At 31.0% G+C, this 20,396-nt stretch overlaps 1 pseudogene; it reads right to left on the bottom strand.

Moving 5' to 3' along the window:
• Nucleotides 1-1,786: 1,786 nt before the first annotated feature.
• LOC143047242 (uncharacterized) lies at nt 1,787-19,324 on the bottom strand (annotated as a pseudogene).
• Nucleotides 19,325-20,396: the final 1,072 nt, after the last annotated feature.

Genomic DNA, 20,396 nt, shown 5'->3' with positions numbered 1-20,396 from the left:
AAGTCAGGAGCCTCTTGCCTTTCTTAGTCTTTTATGATTTTTAATTTTAGTTTCTTTTATATATTTCAGAGTTTAGTATGACGTCCATTATCACTGAACTAATACATATTTTTGCTTGGGAGACAGCGGAAGCACGACCCCGGAATTTTCTCGCTGTATTGAAGATCCGTTGGTGGCCTTCGGCTATATTCTCTTTGACACATTCCCCATTTCCATTCTCAATTTTGTATTGGACTCAAATTCCGAAAGGTGATGCCAAATACAGCTACTTAGGTAGAAAATCCCAAGATTTCGAAAATTAAAGTTTTGTAAAACGTTGATTTATAACAATGATTATATTAATGATAATTCATGTCAGCACAACACTTTTGATTCATTGGCTTACACAAGCAGTGGCATCGACAAAATGTTTGTAATTAATTCAGGATTAATAATAGTTGACATGTTTCCCCCCCACGGAATAAAAATATTTACCATTACCTCATGGACAATAAGAAATTAGCTTCCTTTGTTTTTACAATTTATGTTTTTTACGAATTTTAGGATGAAATTATATTTGCACTTTTATACAATGTCATATAAAAGTGCTGAACTGTTGAAGAATTGATACAAATAACAAGCACACCAATTACAAAATAATCTTTTTTATATTATACGTTTTACACTGTATTTGCAATTTTCTATTGTCTTCTGCTACGAAAAATCGTGTTTGTGCACCACAATATGTCATTGATTAAACAAACGTCATCACCGGACTTTTACTGGGTATAAGCAACACGACTGTTGCCACTACAGGAGCAGGAACTGAGTTTATCGTCGGCTTTGGATGGGGTTTTAGAGGTTCAATCTTTAGTTCTATATTTGTGAACTTTTGTGTGTTGCCTTTTTTTTTTAGCTTTATGTTGTTGGGCTTTCGTCAAACAATTATTTTTGATTTCCTCTCGAAACCTTCTTTCTTTAATCCCGACACTTGAATACATGGTATCGAAATTTGTTTTTGTTGGGCTTTTTTTACTTCCCTTTTTATATTCTTTTTTGTTTATTCGGATTCTATTGTATATAAAATATCAGTATAAAAACTGTAGTTAAAATTACTCTATTAGTCACATACTATTATTCATATTAATGATTCATCTTGAATTTAAAAAAAGAAAAATGTATATGTTTTAGAATGTAAAACATGTTATATAATTTATTATTCAAGATCGTTTTACAGGATTTCGGCTGATATTTTATGCCAGTGTATGATTTCCCCTTAGTCGTAATATTCTTATATTACAAGTCGTGGAGTGCACAACAAGTTGTCACTACAGGTCAAAACAGACAACAGAAAACAGCTTCGGACGCATGAAATTTATATTGTGTTGTTTTCAGTTTTTTACACGTCTAGGTAAGATATAATAATTCAGATAAAGAATAAGTCACAACAAATTACATATATTACATGTATGTACTAACATTATCCTAAAAGATAGACTTCAAACTAAGAATCTAACACATAAACAATTCTTCCTGTTACAATTATTTACGAACAGCTTTATATACAACATACTCATGAAACATAGCTTAATAATTCAAATATCTCGCGAAAACCTTCTAACGTTTCATTGCATTTTGCTCTTCAACTTTGTACTTTATTTTTGCATTTTATGAACACTGGCAAGCGTTTTATATATATAAAAAAAACACACACGCGTTAAGCGTACCAAATTATAAAACAAAACTGATATATTTTATGAATTGTTTTGGATGTAGATTTTTTTATGCTTAATGTATAGAATAAAAACAAATTACATGATTTTTATTTGTAACGAAAACAGCGTCATGTTGTTTCCTCACATAATACCCTCAATGCAACCTGCAAATTAAAAAAATGTTAACCTCAAATCATATACAAAAACCATATATCAACAAATGTGGTAGAATTGCGAATATAACAAGTTGAAGTACCCATCACATACTTAAGGACATGTACTAAATAAATACACATACTCCTACGGACATGTTACACGTTTAAAATGCTCATTGATAACATAGTGTGACACAGACTGATTGACGCTTGTTATATATACGAAAAACACTAATGACAGATGACAAACAAAGACAAAACCATGACATCAAATTCCTAGTTTTATATCCATATAAAGAATAATAATGATATTAGAAATGTTTTAAGCTTTCAGTCATTCCCCAACTTGGGACAGTGATGTGAGAGCACGACATTTTAATACCGTTAAATTTAGTAAAGGATGTTCGCTCCTCTTGTTTTTAATTTTTTGTCGTTTAAAAAGCTTGTAATTTTGAAACAGAGTAACGAACATCCTTAAAAAGGTTTATCCTGTCAAATCAGAAGCAAAACAGCAACAGCTAACAAACTGGCAAAATATGCATAAAACCAATATAAGATCAATCGCAGCTACGCAAATCTAGCTCAAAGTCCAGTTTCAACTAATTTACAATGTTTCTCTGAGACTGATTTAGTGTAAAGATGCAATTATAAGACTGGGGAAAACATGACCGTGTGAAACGCATGCGATTATACTAAACAACCATTGTATTGAACAAATATAGACAACGAAATAGGACTTAAACAACGAAAACATACAAAACCTAGTTTAACCAGCCACATGTTATGTTCCTGTACAAAGTTGGAAAACTATGCCGGTATTTTAATCATGTTTAGTCACTTTAAGATATTTGACATATTGGAAATTTTGTTCAGATGGAAAGTTTTGATAATGATTTTATGACGATTTTGGACATTGTAAACACTCTTTTCTGTTGTTAATGACAGCAGGATGAACACAAGGAACTATTTGTGTTTGTTGTGTCAATTGTTTAGCATGGCAGGAGTCCCAATGGCGTATACCCCATATAACATGAAGGGCAAACTCATAGTTAAAAGAAAATATCACTGAAATTTAAAATTGCAATAGCTTTTTGTTAGTTTTTACTCTTGCTAATCAAACCGTAGATTTAGTAGAGGCGATTTATTGCAGACTTGTACACGGCCAAAATGAGTTTGGATTTGTGATCAGAAAAGAGGGACGAAAGATACCAAAGGGACAGTCAAACTCATAAATCTAAAACAAACTGACAACGCCATGGCTAAAAATGAAAAAAAAAGACAAACAAACAACAGCACACATGACACAACATAGAAAACTAAAGAATAAACAACACGAACCCCACCAAAAAACTAGGGGTGATATTATTATCTATACTTCAGTAAAACTGTGTCCATTTACAAAAAAAAATCAAACATTAGATATGTAAACATAAGTGTTTTTCCCCCTAAAAACTAACAAATTTGTATTAATGTTTTTCGGAATATACTTTTAAACGTCATGTAATGTTGTTACTTTAGCGGTATAATTAACATTGCAATAAAGCGCAGAGGTTTGTCTAGCCACAAAACCAGGTTCAACCCACCATTTTTCTAAAAATGTCCTGTACAAAGTCAGGAATATAGCAATTATTATCTAATAGTTTGTTTCTCTGTATGTTGCATTGTCGGTTTTTTTTGTTGCACTTCAGCATGTTCAGTGTACTGTTGTTTCGTTGTTTTCCTCTTATACATGTTATGGTTGATGTGAATCCCTCGGTTTTAGTTTGTAACCCGGATATGTTTTCTCTCAATCGATTGATGACTTTTGAAAATGGCGAGTACAAAACTGGTCATGACAGGTGTTAAAGTGAAAATTAGCAAAGGTAAACAGAATGACTTTTTGTGTATATTTGAATACATATATGCATCAATTGAAACACGAAAATAAAAATAACATGGCCTTTAATATGGCTTGTACAAATCCACAAATAGTACCAAAAAAAACTGCCAAAGTTAACCCCAATTAGGTTTTGGTATATTTGAATATATCTCTTTTAGTGTACACCAAATGACATGCAAAAATAAAGTTTTGCAGGACATCTTCAAATACCTCGACTTGACTCTATCGTGTAATTTTTTAAATTGCTAAGTTTACTTACACTTTCCTGTGTTTTAACTGTACTGGGACTCAGCTGAAGTATAAATATAGATTATTCATCATTATATTTAACAAAAAGTGTGTATTCAAATGATATTGTCATTCAAGTTGTAATGCATCAAGCTTATGTAAATAACTGTTTTTCAATCTTGAAATTTCACGTATAATAATTATGAATACATGGCAATCGATAAAATAGTGGATCTTTCATGCATAATAGTCGAATCTTTATGTTGCATCTTTACGTAAATTAAATTTCATACAAATCATCATACATTCATCTGGTATATTATTTCAGCATTTCTTTTCATTGCTGTGTATTGTTCAATATACCAATACATCTTTTAGTTAAAAAAAAATTAGGCTTTTAGCTTATATGGTGAGCGTCACTGATAAGTGTTATATACTAGTATACGAAACGAGCGTCTGGCGTATTAAATTATATAACTGGTACCTTTGATAACTAATTAATAAAAAAAAAAACGCTGAAGATTGTATACTAGGTGCAGAGACAAACCTCTCTCGGCCAGTGTTAAATTCCATTTGGACCATACCTTTTCAGAATTCTTTTGAAACCGCATTTTAAATATTCACAGATATTTTGATGCTTTAAATATTTTTACAAAGAAGGTTGAAGGCCTCACTGTGATTTTGAGATAAAGAATAGCAATGAAAGCGTGTTTCTTTGTTTTTTCTGTGTTTTTTGTTGTTGATGTGCATGTATTAATTTTGTGTCATGGGTGAATAAACTCATCATAGATACCAGGATTAAATTATGTATTTACGCCAGACGCGCGTTTTGTCTACAAAAGACTCATCAGTGACGCTCGAATAAAAAAAGTTTAAAAGGCCAAATAACGTACGAAGTTGAAAAGCATTGAGGACCAAAGTTCCTAAAAGTTTTGCCAAATACAGCTAAGGCAATCTATTCCTGAGATAGAAAAGCCTTAGTATTTCAAAAATTCAAAAGTTTTGTAAACAGTTAATTTTTAAATAAGACCATATCAATGATATTACCCATATCCTTTGTTGTTCTATTATACCAGAGATTTATAAGGAGTTATGTCCCTTTACCTTTGTCTTTCTTCCGACCACGAGGCTAATTAAGTATTCAGTATGCCTGACCTTGAGTTACTCATATACATATATTATTACTTATCATACTTCTATAAATGAAGATGAATTCGATTTTGAGGAAATACAAGTATTTAAACACTTACAATAACAGATAGCACTTTTGATTTTATGAATTACTCCATATATTGATTTCCGAAATGACGGATGCTCCAACGATCCAAAATTTGGTAATTTGTAAGGATTTCCATCGGATGAAATGGTCACAAGCTCCTCCTCGTCAATATGTGGACCTATGCCAATAGCAACAACATTAACTCCAGAATCCTTCAATCTATACGCAGCCTCCCAAGTTGCTTTCTTATCTTGAGATTTACCATCGGTGAAAATAATAGCAAGCTTTGGTACATTAGGTCTACCTCCTATTGATTCAAAAAGAAAAATTAAAACTCTAGATTTTGAAAAAATATTGTTATTTTAATTTTTATTGTATCGTTACTTTTGGAAATTCTTTACATTATTTCATACAAAACTTTTTCCTGTTCAATACATGACAAATACTACATAAATGTATATTGAATAGCAGATTATATTACCTTGTGCAGTTGTTAGCAATCTTTTGACATTTATAGTTTGGTCAAATGTTCGGAAATACTTCTTAGTTATCATACCTTAACATTCGAATAAGTATCTATGACATCACGTGTACCATGATTTTCAGTACAGATAGCAAGACTTTTAGAAAAGGATCTTGTGTTAAATAAATTCATGTGGAATTTGCTCTACTTCTGTTAGGCTAACTCGTTAAATATAGTATTTTATGTTTGTTTTAGGTCATTTTTAGATATCAAAACTCACTAACCAAACTCCTCGGAAAATCTATTCCATAAGAGATTGTCTAAAGCATTATATACGAAATAATTCACCAAACACTTCGGAAAAGCTATACAATAAGACATTTTTAAAGCAATATACAAGGAACAACTCACCAAAATCCTCAGAAAAGCTGTTCCATAAGGCGTTTTCTAAAGCACAGTGAGTGTTGGTCGGTCCTCCTTGGAAGGGAATTTGAGAAACAGCTTGTCGGAAAGACCAAAAGTCGTTGCAATCTTTCAGACTTATTTCTGTGATAGCTTTCTTTGAAAACACATCTACACCAATAAGGACGTGGTCCTGACTAAGTGGTCTAAGATCGTAAGCAGTTGTAGTTACAAAATCTTTCAATTTATCAAAATTAGGCTTTAAAACGCTCCATGAGTTGTCAATGAGGAACACGATATCTATTTTCCCTCTGCATTCTATTAGAAGAAAATAATAACTAGTTATTTGGAATTTGATGTAATAATTTTGATCTGAACTATAATGGAAAGCAAAGAAACGAAAGATTGTAAGAAGATAACCAGACACTGTACTGTACTCCGAACAACAACTGGTTACGGTTAAAATTTAGGATATGTAACCTAAAGTCATAATTTCATAAGTAAGAAACAATATCAGGAGCCCCGACTGGGTAGTTAATGAACTCAGTTCTCATTGACTCGAATATCACTTATATCTATATATACATATATATGGTACAGGGAATTTGTAAAACCAGGAATTTTGTAAAATCACTGAACTGATTACTGATTTAATAAAATCCTTGATTTTGACCAGTGATTTTATAAAATACCTGAAATAATTTAGATCTTTTTCACAGATTCACTAATTGTTTTCAGGGAATTTGTAAAAATAAATTCATTCTTGTTGATTGAAAATGTCTGTGGAAAAAGCCTACAGCAGTAACAAATTTTACTTCAGAATACTATCTTATGATCATAAAGAAGCTTGTGTCCCAGTTTGGTACAAATCCAGGATAGTTTAAGAAAGTTTTTTCAAATTATAAAAAACTTGAACCACAGAATGAATGTAATGTTTCCTGGCAAAAAAACTAAAAGTTTAAGAAAGTTATTAAAGTTAAAAAAAAAAAAAAAATACCCCAGAGTGAATATTTGGTGACACCGACGGAATGTAGGATCAGTATGTCTCGCTTTTTCGAATAAAGTCGAAGGCTCGACAATAATGACTCAGACACAGAAGTCTTTAAACCAAGAGCAAACATACACACAAAAGTTACTCCAAATAATTTAGGGAAAATTAAAGTGCAACAAATGGAACCGGGGAAAACATGATGACATTTTGGAACCTATTGTCAAAGAGCCACAGAAACGTGGCAAAGGAAATCCCCGAAATATAATGGCTATTGTCCATGGAAAGTCAGAGAAAGACTATCCTCTTGCTACCAATAATAATATTCTGTTAGTGTCATACACAAGAAACCAGTTTAAACCCACTGATTCCTTGTTTTGGAGTCCATCATCTGTTTCAATTGAAACTTTATATCTTTTCGACAAGCTATTAAACTGTATTTGTGATGGACAAAGATTTTTAAAATGTGGATTTTCTGGAAAGTATAGATGTGAACAAAATAGGCGTGCCTGTAGAAAAGCAGGACAATTATGCAAATTGTAGGTGTCACCCAAACTTGTCTTGCAAAAATAAGTTGATTGTGGACTAAATATCTGTTTATATGCCTTTACGTCATTATCATTATACACTAGTTTTAGTTCATCATGCTCATAGTATTTATTATACAAATGCATTTCAAAATCATTAGTATTTATATTAAGAAAAACACATTTCTAATAACAAGTTTAACTTGTAATCAGGGATTTTACAAAATCCCTAGCTCTATTTTCAGTGATTTTGTAAAATCCCTAACAATTTCAGGGATTTTACATTGGGTCTTACTTACAACCTTTTATTGTCATATACTATAAAACAACAAAGTATACGTATTATTTTTTTTTTTTTGCAATATAAATTATAGATAAATTTTGAAATATTTTGAAATGCATTCATAATATAGAAATTTATCTGCACACTCTTAAGAAATTTTCTGTGAAGAATGTTAATGTTAGGAATGGGTTGACATAAGTCTGCAACATGGGAACAATAATCTAGTTTTGTCATGGAGAAAGATTAGTTCGTCATGACATGTACTGGTTACATGACTCATTGAAACAAAGAATAGTAAATGGAATTGTTGGAATTTCGTACAGAGGAACAATGCAAATTAGGCAAAACAAGTTATCGGCTTGTGATAGTACTAATTATCACACTCTGTTTAGTGTGACATGAGAGATGTCTTCAAGCAGGAAAAGGAAATCATGTCAAGAAATCAAGAAAATGTAGGTAAGTATCGTCTTTATAAGGATATCAATGTTATATGCAACCGTTCCAAACATGTATTGATTGATTTAAAACATTGTGTTAAACATTTTAACGTCACTTTCGTCACTACTGTTTATTTCGCTGCCGCCGATTTTTGTAGTTTGAGGAGCTATAGAAAGCCATCGACGTTTGGCTGAAATGGTGTCAATCCTAGTCATTTGAGATTTGAGTCTAACACATCTGCTTCGTGCAGGGTTCGAACTCATCACCGTAGTGTTAACTGGCTAGTCATCCAAACATTTATAGTGATTGATTCAATTAAAGTTAAACTACTGTGACCTACCGTCATTATAACTGTCGTAGTTGTTAACATCTACTTGTGGTTTAATCGCTTCGTTATCGACGTAATTGTCAGCAGCTTTGCTCACTGCATCATTGACGTAATTTTTAACATCGACTTGTGGTTTGCTCATTGTATCATCGACGTAATTTTTAACATCCACTTGTGGTTTGCTCACAGCATCATCGACGTAGTTTTTAACATTTACTTGTGGTTTGCTCACAGCATCATCTACGTAGTTTTTAAAATCTATTTGTGATTTGGTCGTATGTACTGCTAGTACCATAAATGCGATGCCAACTAAAACTGAATTCATCATTGACCGAATTTCGTCTGAAAGTAAAGAAATGAAACAAGAACTGTAATGTATTATTACATTTATAGCATGAGGTATGTATTTATCGAAACTCCCTAACTATATAAACATCCAAACGAACAGAAACAAAATATCACTCATAAAAAGATATACAAGTACTATTTATCCAATATAGACGCCACCGACAAGGACCCAATATCATAAAACCTGTATCAACTTTTAATTTTCTTTTTCTTTACGGATTATGTACCCTTGTGTTGTTTCAATGTTAAACATATGGAAATTTTGTAGAAAATCCACAGCCTTTATCCTTGTTATCTCGTATTTAGCAATTCGATGACTGATAGATATAGGATTATTGCATGCAGTACTAGCCTTGATTTCCTTAAAACAAGTTTATTAATGTAGTTATTGGTTAAAACAAATATAAATATGGACCAAATCAATTACACATTTGAGGATGCGTTCGACTTTAGTGACTCAGCAAGAGGTGTTTTGGGATTTACAGGTTGCTAAGAACTTTTTGTAAACAATTAACACTAGCACATCATAGAAAAGCAAGTGAGTAATCTATGTTTCCAATTTTATTAAAAGCATCTCTGTATTAAAGGCTTTGGCATTTCTATAAAAATCTTGATTTATTTGCCAATAAGTCCTCTTTTTCTATTAAATGCAATGAAACAGTTAATAAAAATGCTTTGCATCAAGTTTCCCCTTGATATATGTACAAAATGGACTATCGCTGTTATTCATGATATAAGTTGTTTTGATACAATTGATGTTTGTAAAATTCGTACAAAAATGGCTACAGAAGGGGTCATAAACCTTAAGCATAAGTTTTATATTTTTTCTTGTCACTGTCTGTTTTCCGTTGTCATAACAAATTGAACTATTATTATTAAAACTAATAAATTCAAAACAACATATTATTCCTACCTTTATAGTAATATTTCAGAAAAATGATATTTAATACATCCAGTCTTTATTCCTCCCACAACACGCTTCTTGTCTTATTGTTGTAAGAAACAATACCTTTATCTCATTTTTATATGAAATATTTAGTATGCAGAGGGATTGTTCTTTTATTTAAAAGGTGAATACTTATGCTATTAATATGCTACGTTTAGTATTGACTATGGAACCTGTTGTTCTTTTGGCATGGTATATTACACCAACAGATACAAAACGTTTGAAATACATTAAAACTATTGGTTACTTAAACAAGAATTTGCTTATTATACAACGCCTCATATACAATTTGATGTAAATGTCAAATGCAAAATACTCACTCCCTGGCCATCAATAAAGATGTAAAATGTCATCAATTCTTTAAAACTATTCGGTGAGCATCTGCTCAACATTTGACATTCTCTTCACTGATCGTTAGACAACTAAAAAAGAATAGAAACATTTAATAGGCCCGTATTCAACAAACGGCGAGGAAAAACATTCTACTTGATAATGTCACAGTTCGTTGAAACACTTACTGAAAGGTCAGTAAATCTTTCGAATTAATTATACATATTGATTCATACATGTATATAATAAAAAAGCCAAAAATCAAAATGCACCAGAGAAAATTAGGTAAACTGAAGATTCATGAGGACCTTTTGACTAAAAAGACTGCATTTTCATATCACAGTTTTTCTCTGTGTACAGGCAAAGCTAATTCTCCTGAACACTTTAAAGGCATAACAATCATTGTATTTAACTGTTAACAGAAAGTACATAAAAAGAAAAAAAAACACATCTAAGTTTAAATGTAGGAAGCTTTTGATACTTTTCATGTTTCTTCTCAAAGATAACAGAATGGTTGTATATTATATTTATATTTGATGTCTTGAAGGTAAGTTGCAAATACATACACGAAATATTTGATAACAACTATCATAATCCTGACTTGGAACAGGAAATTTAAAGAGAAATTGTATGTTCAACGCCTATTGTTGTATGAAGTAAGAGAGCGAAACAACCACGTTTATTTCACATGTGAAATTTTCGGTTGTTATTTAACTGGGAAAGCAATGTAATTCATTGCAACCAATGTAATAAATGGTTTTATTGCATAGCAAAATAATATTTCCCACAGAAATTAATCGAAAGTAAGCGTGCAATGAATTCCAATATTGCACTAGTGCAATAAATGTTCAAAATTCATGACGTCATCAACGACAAAATCTTAGTCTAAACCAATTTTCACGTTCAAATATTATATTGCTATATAATAAAAGGGTTATTGCATGAAATTTGGGGAATATTGTCCCTCGTAGAACATATATTGCACTCGCAAGCTCGTGCAAAATAACATTCTACTCGGGACAATATTCCCCAATATTCATGCAATAACCCTATATTATTATACCTTTTTTATATAAAATAAGTACACAATATTTTGACTATTTTGATATCGCAAGCATTGAACTTTTTGACCGGTCAATAGTATTGGACCTCGATGAAACGATTTGACCGCAAGCGTCATTATATTTCGCGGAATCTCAAATGCAGCTACGTCATTGGATGATTTTGAAAATACCGCGGGAGTTATAATTACGACGTCGCGGTTTACCTATTTTATCTAGGGTTGACGTTAAACTTAGCCTTTGCATTTCTGAATTTTCATAAAGTAAACACATTGGTTGGGTTTCTGCTTTTAGTAGTACGATAGTTGATTTATCCCTATTATTTATTGTCTGTTGTCTCTTTCGATTTAATAAAACACTTACTGTCTGACTATTTGTGGTATAGTAAGTTTAATGTCCCCTCGGATACAACACTTGACATCGACTACGCCTCAAGGCAATATTTGCACCTCGGGGACAATAAACTTACTATTTCACTCATACCCAGTCAATAAGTATTCAATATCATAAACCAACTTTTAAAACTGATAGTTCGAAATGCAAAAATTAAATCAATTAATTTAGAATGCGAGCTAAGGAGGCGTTGTAGGTACTAGTATTCTGTATTGCAGAAGAATCTGTGAATTAGTGCCGTGCAGTGTTAAGTAGTCAAAGCTTATTGTTCATGGAATATTTAACGTGAAAAAGCAATTTGAGCTATAACATGATTAAGTAACATTTGTATCTTATTCATCATTAATTTCTGCTTTAAAATGTCATTTGTAAATGGTATCGTTAAGTATGTGTTAGTAACTGTATATTTATAAAGTTTAATGAGAATAATTGCAGATTATTTTTATGTTCTACATATTAGATTACGCAACAAATACTATGTTGAATGAAATAAATCAAATAAAAATGTATGTTTGTGGTATGTAAGGATGTATTCTTCTGACCTTTCAGTCTCGTTGAAATCTCGTTCTGCAACTATTTCCAAAACATGTGATACAGGTGGAAAATATCAGTGAATTTAAAAAAAAATTATAATCAAACTCTGTAAAAAATTGTGTATTTACAATGAGTAGTTTTTGAGTAATTATTTTTTTTTCAAATTTCATTTCTAATCAAGTCAATCTTTTTTGCCAAAATTTTAAGAAAAATGGGTGAGAGATACAAGAAATTATTTTACCAGAAACCGGTACATCCCATATCATTTTTTGTTTTTGTTTTCAAGTTTCTTAGATGTTTTTTTTTTTCAATCATTTATAACAAAAAAATTGAAATAATATGCATTTTGATCTTAAAACAGAGAAAAATCACAAATATACAAAATTGACAGCATGGTAAATTGACACAAAAAGTATCAAAATAGGATACAACTTTCTGATATTAACACCTATACCTATATTTTCGTAAGTTAAATTTATTTAGATTGGTCCACTTCATCTTAATTGAAAGTATGAAAAAACTTTTTTTTATCTTTTTTTAAGAAAATAGCCGCAAAATAGGTAAAAGTTTTTTAAAATGAGAAAATCATCAAAATTGAATACTTTCAAAGGGCCGTAGCAAAAAAAGAAATGCACCACCATGTAATTTTTTCTTAACCAATTATTTTTTTTTTACCAAAAATCAGGTAAAAAAAGTTTAATTCTAGAAATGTTTGGCTATTCAGATGTGTACATCCTGAAATATAAGTAGAATAGTCAAATTCGGCACCCATTTAAAATATGTGGAATAAGGCTATTCTTTTCATTAATATGAAGGTTTTATCTACAAATATTGACTTAAAAACATCTTTGTGAATTTTAATATGTTTTTGTTGTTGTTGTTGTTCAACTTAATGTCATCAAGGTATTGGATATTTGTTATGCATGTTTGGAACAGTTGAGATCTTGCATGACTGTTGGTGCTGTTTAATCCTCACAGGGAAATGTAAGTATTATTTCATTGTTTCTGTTTTATTTAGAGATGAATATTATGCATGCTCTTTGGTTCATGGTTAATTGGACTTTGTTGAATATTTGTGTATCTTATGTAACCAAACTGTGTAAATAAGAAGTAAATATGAGTATCAGATATTTTCATTATTTATAAAATATATACAACAGCTGATCCCACAAGTACAGTAAAACATAAGTTAAAGTAACAGTAACAGTATGCAATAATCAATCTATTGTCATGTTGATGAAGCAAAGCACTACGCACACTTTATTAACATCATTAAACTAAGATTACATGTAATCAATAATAAAAGCACTAAATCATTTGAAGCAATGCACTACACACACTATATTTACATCATAAAACTAAGACTGTTACTTTGCTATTCCATAGGCTGAAAATCTTGCCTTGCACTTGGCGGCTCTTCTTGCGTTGGTATCGCTGGAGTTTACCCTCGGTAACAAGTTTCAGCTGAAGGGGGATGTCACCTGCCTCTGCAAAAAGTTCAGTGACCATCTGGTAGAACGGTACAGGCCCTCTGGGTGCAACGTTGGTGTTAAAGCGGTTGAGCCACCCCTAGACATCATTGTTGGTTCTGATGGCTGACATAAATACACTCCAGTGGTGTATCTCGAAGATGGGGCTGTCTGTCCAGGTGGAGTAAACATATTTCATAACGGGAACTATGGCCTGTGGTGCTCTGGCATCTAACTGGAGGAACGTGTCAGTGATGTGCTCTGACGGCAAGAAGGGAAGTGCCATCAGTTGTCTCAAGAAGGTGTATAATCTTTCTGGTTGTAGGCAGTCTGAAAAAATATAAACAAATTAAATACTTATAACAATTAAAAACAAATATATTGTCAAACACTGATGCTGTTATATCTCTTGATTATATTAATTTTATAATAAAGCTAGCTGTATTCATTTTGAATAAAAGATAATAACCATAAAAAATTCTCAATAACAACATTGTTGAAGACAGTACAGTGTGATATAACTATTTACATATACACGATTATATTTCTTGAAAGTTGTCTCAATAGCAATCATACCACACTTCTTTTATAATTTTATTTGATCAGACATAACAATATATATATACAAAGGAGTAGGTCCGGTAAGGGCCGATTTCGGCCTCAATTTTCAAGTTCATCTAACGAAAGATTTTAGACACTTTCTAAACACTTAAGTGTCTATTTCAATTGATTCAATTAGTTAATGGGGAAGATTTTAACTTAATAAGTCATTTAAAACGCCCTGATTCAAGCTTAAATATGAAAAATCTATCAAATATGCCAAAAATCGTCACTTTTCAGATGATTTTTGTCAAAAATGAAAGTGGCCGCATCCGTGTTCATCCTCAACCTTTATATATATTATGTATTATCATCAAATACAACTTACATTTCAATATTATGAATGAACACGAATGCGGCCACTTTCATTTCAGACGGAAACCGTCTAAAATTTAACTAAAATGCTACAATTATGAAGATTTCAGTAATTTAGAATGACTTTATGATGCTAGTACCCGATATATGTGCATTGTATTGTCAAAAACAGCCCATATTTATGTAGCAGGAGCATTCTACTTTGCAATAAATATCTAAACGATTACATTTTCACAATTTTCTAAAACTGCTATATTTTGAGGCTAAAAAGGGGTCTTACTGAACCTACTCCTTTATGTTACCTGCAGACCATGTTCTTGCACCTTTCTAAATACTGCTTGGGACCAGTGGAAGGCACAGCCCTGGATGGCATAACGTGGAAACCGCTGTCTCAGTGGTTGCCACAAACCAGCTTCAAAATCAGCAACAAAACCGTCAAGGGAAATGTCTTCAGGAAGTCTGCGGTCAATGAACCTTAAAACCTGTAAAAGAATATAAATATTAGGAAAACAAAATTAATTACAACACGATGCATTACACAATTTACACAATTTAATATATTCATGAAATCAAGTGGATCTTTATATTACTTTTCTTTTTTAATTGCATAGTTATAATTTTTTATGGGTTTTGCTCATTGTCAACCATACAGTGAATAGTTTGTAACTTCTGTCATTGGCACCCTTATCACATCTTTTTTCATATTATAAAATATATGTATTACACAAACCTGATAATAGTCTTCCTTGCTTTTTCCAGACATGACACAGAAAACTAGTGGAATCTGCTTCATATATACTTCACAAAGGCATGCATGGAGAAGAGCTGTTCCCATGGATGGTTGACAACACGGAATGTGCCATCCATGTACCAAGTCTTGGTTCTGGCTAGTAGCTGCAACTGTCTATCTGTGTAAAAGATGAGGTGACGGTTGTTACCCACGGTCAGATCTTTACGGATGAAGTTTGGTTTGTTCTGTGTGAGGAAGTCATACTCCAACTGAAATATAAATAAAAGATTATAATATCATGCAAATTGGTTGAATTGTTTTAAATTGTAAATTCGGGTATTGGCTTTGCTCATTGTTGAAGTCCGTACGCTCACCTATAATTGTTAATTTCTGTGTCATTTTTTGGTCTGTTGTGGAGAGTTGTCTCATTGGCAATAATAACACATCTTCTTTTGTGTAAATATATATATTGATTGTTTTCCACTTTATTCATTATTTCCAAATCAGTTACTATTACATCATCTAAGATCATCATATTCGTTTTTGATTTCATAATATTCATATTATAATCATAACGATTTCTTGATTGATTTCTTTCTTTTCGTTTTTGAGAGTTATTAATTTATTAATGTAAATATACCTCAGCATCTAAGTGTGTTGGATCTGAAGGTCTCTCACTCTGACGAATACGGTTCCCAGTTCTGACTAGATAGTTGGGGTTTGGTCTGCTGGCTTCTGGAGCTGTTGGGTCAGCATGTGTTCTCATGGCTGTCTTTACAATGACTGATGTTGGCACACCGTAGACTGCAGCTTTTAAATGCTGTTTGACCTGTAAGCATAATGATAATATAAATACAGTGACCTATTATAAATCAATCTATTAACTTTATGTATAAACGTCAATACAATATTTATTTTTATGCTTTTAATCTTACTGTATCATTCTCAAATCAAATTTAAATGATGAATAATGTGACGTTGGCTAAATCTTTTTGCTTCACGTCTGGATGACTGATGCATAGATTAGTTTCCATTGGCAATAATACCACATCTCCTTATTTTTATATTAACTTGTATAAAATACATACAAATTGTGTAATTCTCAATTTTTAATAATAATTTTTTGGTTTAGTTTGACATACCTCAGCTTTAATTTGTACAGCAATGTGAAAACCTGGTTCACCTGGGTGGACATGGTTCTTCTGGCCTGGTCTGAAGATGTCATCATCTTGTATCACTGTTGCTGGACATTTGAGTGTCTTTGACCTTTTTGTACAGCGCCACAAAGTATGGTCATTCTTCTGTTTCTGAAATTATAAGGACATCATTAACTCAAGAACTACATAACACATTACATTAGAATCAATTACATATTCATATACAAAACTTTGATTAATGTGATCTCTCAATCTGGTTTAACACATCAAGCAGAGTTCACGCATTATACTCTAGTATTATATTAAAGTATGTTAATCAGTACACATGTGTTACATATTTGTTTTTCTTTATTTTTTACATAAATAAGGCCGTTAGTTTTCTCGTTTGAATTGTTTTGCGTTGTCTTATCAGGGCCTTTTATAGCTGACTATGCGGTATTGGCTTTGCTCATTGTTGAAGGCCATACGGTGACCTATAGTTGTTAATGCCTATTTATTTTGGTCTTTTTCATTTTTGTCTCATTGGCAATCATACCACATCTTCTTTTTTTATATTGTCTCTTAGTTAATATGCATAGGCTACCGACGTTACAGTACTAATTATAAAACAGTAGAAACGAAACATATTAATTTTGTATACTAGTATTTAAACTTACCTTCACTGTGAAGCTGAAGCCATCAGTGTCAACCAATTTTCTCTTACCACGGTTGCTGCCATAGTCTACAACATGGTACTCTGTGGTTGGGTTTAAGGCTCAAAGTTAAAAAAATATTTAGAATTTGAAAAAAAATAATTATATTATAAAAGATATATATACATTAAGACAGACGGACAGATTAGTTTCTATAGTGTCACATAAAAAACAAAAAATATCTGAAAAAAATTTACAATGTATACTAGTATATGTATGTCATAGCTTTTAAACATTTGATGATTTACCATCAACAACAAAATAAAAAAATATCTTTAAACCAATATCTATCGGAAAAGTATACATAAAGATCTTCCAAAAAAATGTGTATGACAGGCTTTTGACACAATAAATGTAGCTGGTATAGAAGAAATTGGATGTTACATCTCTTTTAGTTAGAACCGGTCTGAATATTAATTCTAAGTTTTTATGGGCCCTGTTATTTGGAGATCTTTGGAAAATAAAAATATTCTTTTCTAATCTATATTAATATATTTAATATTCAATATTATAATAAAGAAATTAAAGCTCCTTCATTTAAAAAAAAATTAAAAATAAAAATATAAGTTAGAGTACTTATCCGTATTACAGGTTCTGTGCTGCCAGCCTGAACATTTTTCACACTGAATTGCCTCTTGTCTTGGCCTAACTACTTTGATACACTAAATACAGCTTTTTTTTTTTTGTTTTTGTTTTTTTTTTATTTTATTTTATTTTATAGCACTCAGATTGTTGTTGACTTTATAGAAAAAATAACGATCATATGTAAAACAATAGCACACAATTTAACAAAATAAAATATAAAAAGTAGCAGGTTATAAAAGATTTGAGTTTAGTTTAGTTGTGCATACATATGCTAAGAAAGAAGTCAAAGGATAGAGTCAAAAATAGATTACAACTTAAATGTAATAAAATTCCTATAGCAAAAACAAATTTCAAACATCATTTCAATCACCTATATTAAGGTCGATCCTGATGTTGGTTTTTTTTTTGTCAACTTTCTCATCATTGTGCTTTTTTTTAATTTAAATTTTATTTTTAACAAAAAGAAACTACTGTTCAATATTATTTAATTGTTTGTATAAAATTTCATCTTTATAATATTTTAACATAAGTATTTCTGATAAGTGTTCTTCTACTGGCATATATCTACATGCCCAAATACTATGAACATATCCATAAATATACGGAAACAAGTCTATATCAATATTAAACAGTATACATGTATTTGTATTCATACTAAAACTTTGATAATTTTTTTCATTTGTATAATACTACAAACTAAGGTTCTGAAATATGTCAAAGTTACACATTTTGTAAATAGATGTTCTAATGTCTCAACATGTTTATTACAATAGCTACATTTATATGTTTGCCTGTAAAACTTTCTCCTAGAGAGCCACGCCCCTGTTGGCAATATCATATGTACAACTTTATAAATGAAATCTCGTATATACATATTGTTTACCCTTTGTAAGTTAATCCATATATGTTGGAAATTTACATTTTGGTATAATATTTCAATCTTGTTTATAACATTGTTAAATTCTAACAGCTGTAAATAAACGTCTTTAAAACTTTTCTTATTAAGTATAATATTACTTTGATATTTAAGATATATGCATTTTAATTTTTCATATTGCCTTATAGTGACTACAGAATGTCTATACATATTTTCTGCTAATTTTGGAAGTATGGTTCTTGTGGTGATTCCTATGAAATAAATGAATAATGTTGTCCATACAGATGAATTTCCAGTTAAAACTTGAGTTATTCTATATAAAAGTAAGGCTTCACATTTCAGATTAATGTCAGGAACTTGTTGTCCACCATCTTTATATTGTTTGGTAATTGTTGTTCTGTTTAACAGCTCAATGTTGTCTCAGAAAAAATCATAAATCACTTTATTCATTTTCTTTATATAAAATTCACTAGGTGGATATATTCTTGCAGTATAGAAGAATTTACTAATTATATAAGTGTTTAAAACTAAAACTTTATGTTTGTATCGGAATTTTCTTTTTGTCCATTTGCTTATCTGTTGTATCAGTCAATAATATTTCTTTTTCCAGTTAATTTCAACTGCATTTTTCCCAAACCATATTCCAAGGACTTTAATTTCGTCTTTGATTAGTTTGTTTATACTGCCATAGTTTTTTGTATTAGGATTTCCAATTTTCAAAATTTCGGTTTAAATTTCATTAATTTTCGAGCCAGATACCAAACCAAATTGTTTAAATTCTTCGAGTAATTTTTCATAGTCTGTTAAATTTGTCGATATAATAGAACAATCATCTGCGTGTTGAAAAAGTTTTACATTTGTGTTATGATTAGGAATTTGTATTCCCTGTATATCATTGTTTCTGCGAACTTTACAGGCTAATGCTTCTATTATGACAGCATAGATACTCATACTTATTGGGCATCCTTGTCTTATGGATCTTGTAATTTCAATTTTGTCACTAAGTGCTCCATTTATAATAACCTTACTTGATATGTTAGTTTAAATGATTTCAATCCATCTTATAAAGTTTGACGGAAAATTCATCGCTCTTAACACTTGTATGATAAATTCATGTTCCACCCGATCAAAAGCCTTCTCCTGGTCAAATGAAATTAATATATACCACTTATGCCATTCAAATCCATATACTCTAATATACTTTCTATAGATAAAAGATTGTCTGATATTAATTTTTCTGGTCCTGCACCTGTTTGATTTTTATCTAATAGTTTGTTTAATATTTTTGACAAGTTTTTACTTAAGAATTTGGTAAGAATTTTGTAATCAACACATAGTAGACTAATCGGTCGCCATTGTTTCATGTCTTTTCTATTACCTTTATTTTTATATATTAGTGAGATCAGTCCTGTCTTCATTGTTTCTGTGAGTTCTCCGTTTAAATACACATTGTTCAAAACTTCCACCAGATCTTCCCCTATTATGTTCCAGAATTTTAAGTATAAAGACTTTCCTATTCCATCAACTCCTGGAGATTTGTCATTTTTGAATTCCTTTAATAATTTAAGACATTCATCTTGTGTTATAAAGGTATCAAAGTTTGTTTTATCGTCTTCTGTTAATTTATGTAGATTAAGGTCTTCTAAATAGTTTGTCATTGATTGTCTATCAATGTTTTGGGACTTATATAAATCGGAATAAAAATCTGTCACTATTGTAATCACCTCACTTTTAGATGTGCATGATTTTTCATTT

Source organism: Mytilus galloprovincialis, chromosome 10 (assembly GCF_965363235.1).
Source record: "Mytilus galloprovincialis chromosome 10, xbMytGall1.hap1.1, whole genome shotgun sequence".
NCBI lineage: Eukaryota > Metazoa > Mollusca > Bivalvia > Mytilida > Mytilidae > Mytilus > Mytilus galloprovincialis.
Note: the sequence above shows the minus strand (reverse complement) of the source record. Positions and strands in the feature narration are given on the sequence as shown.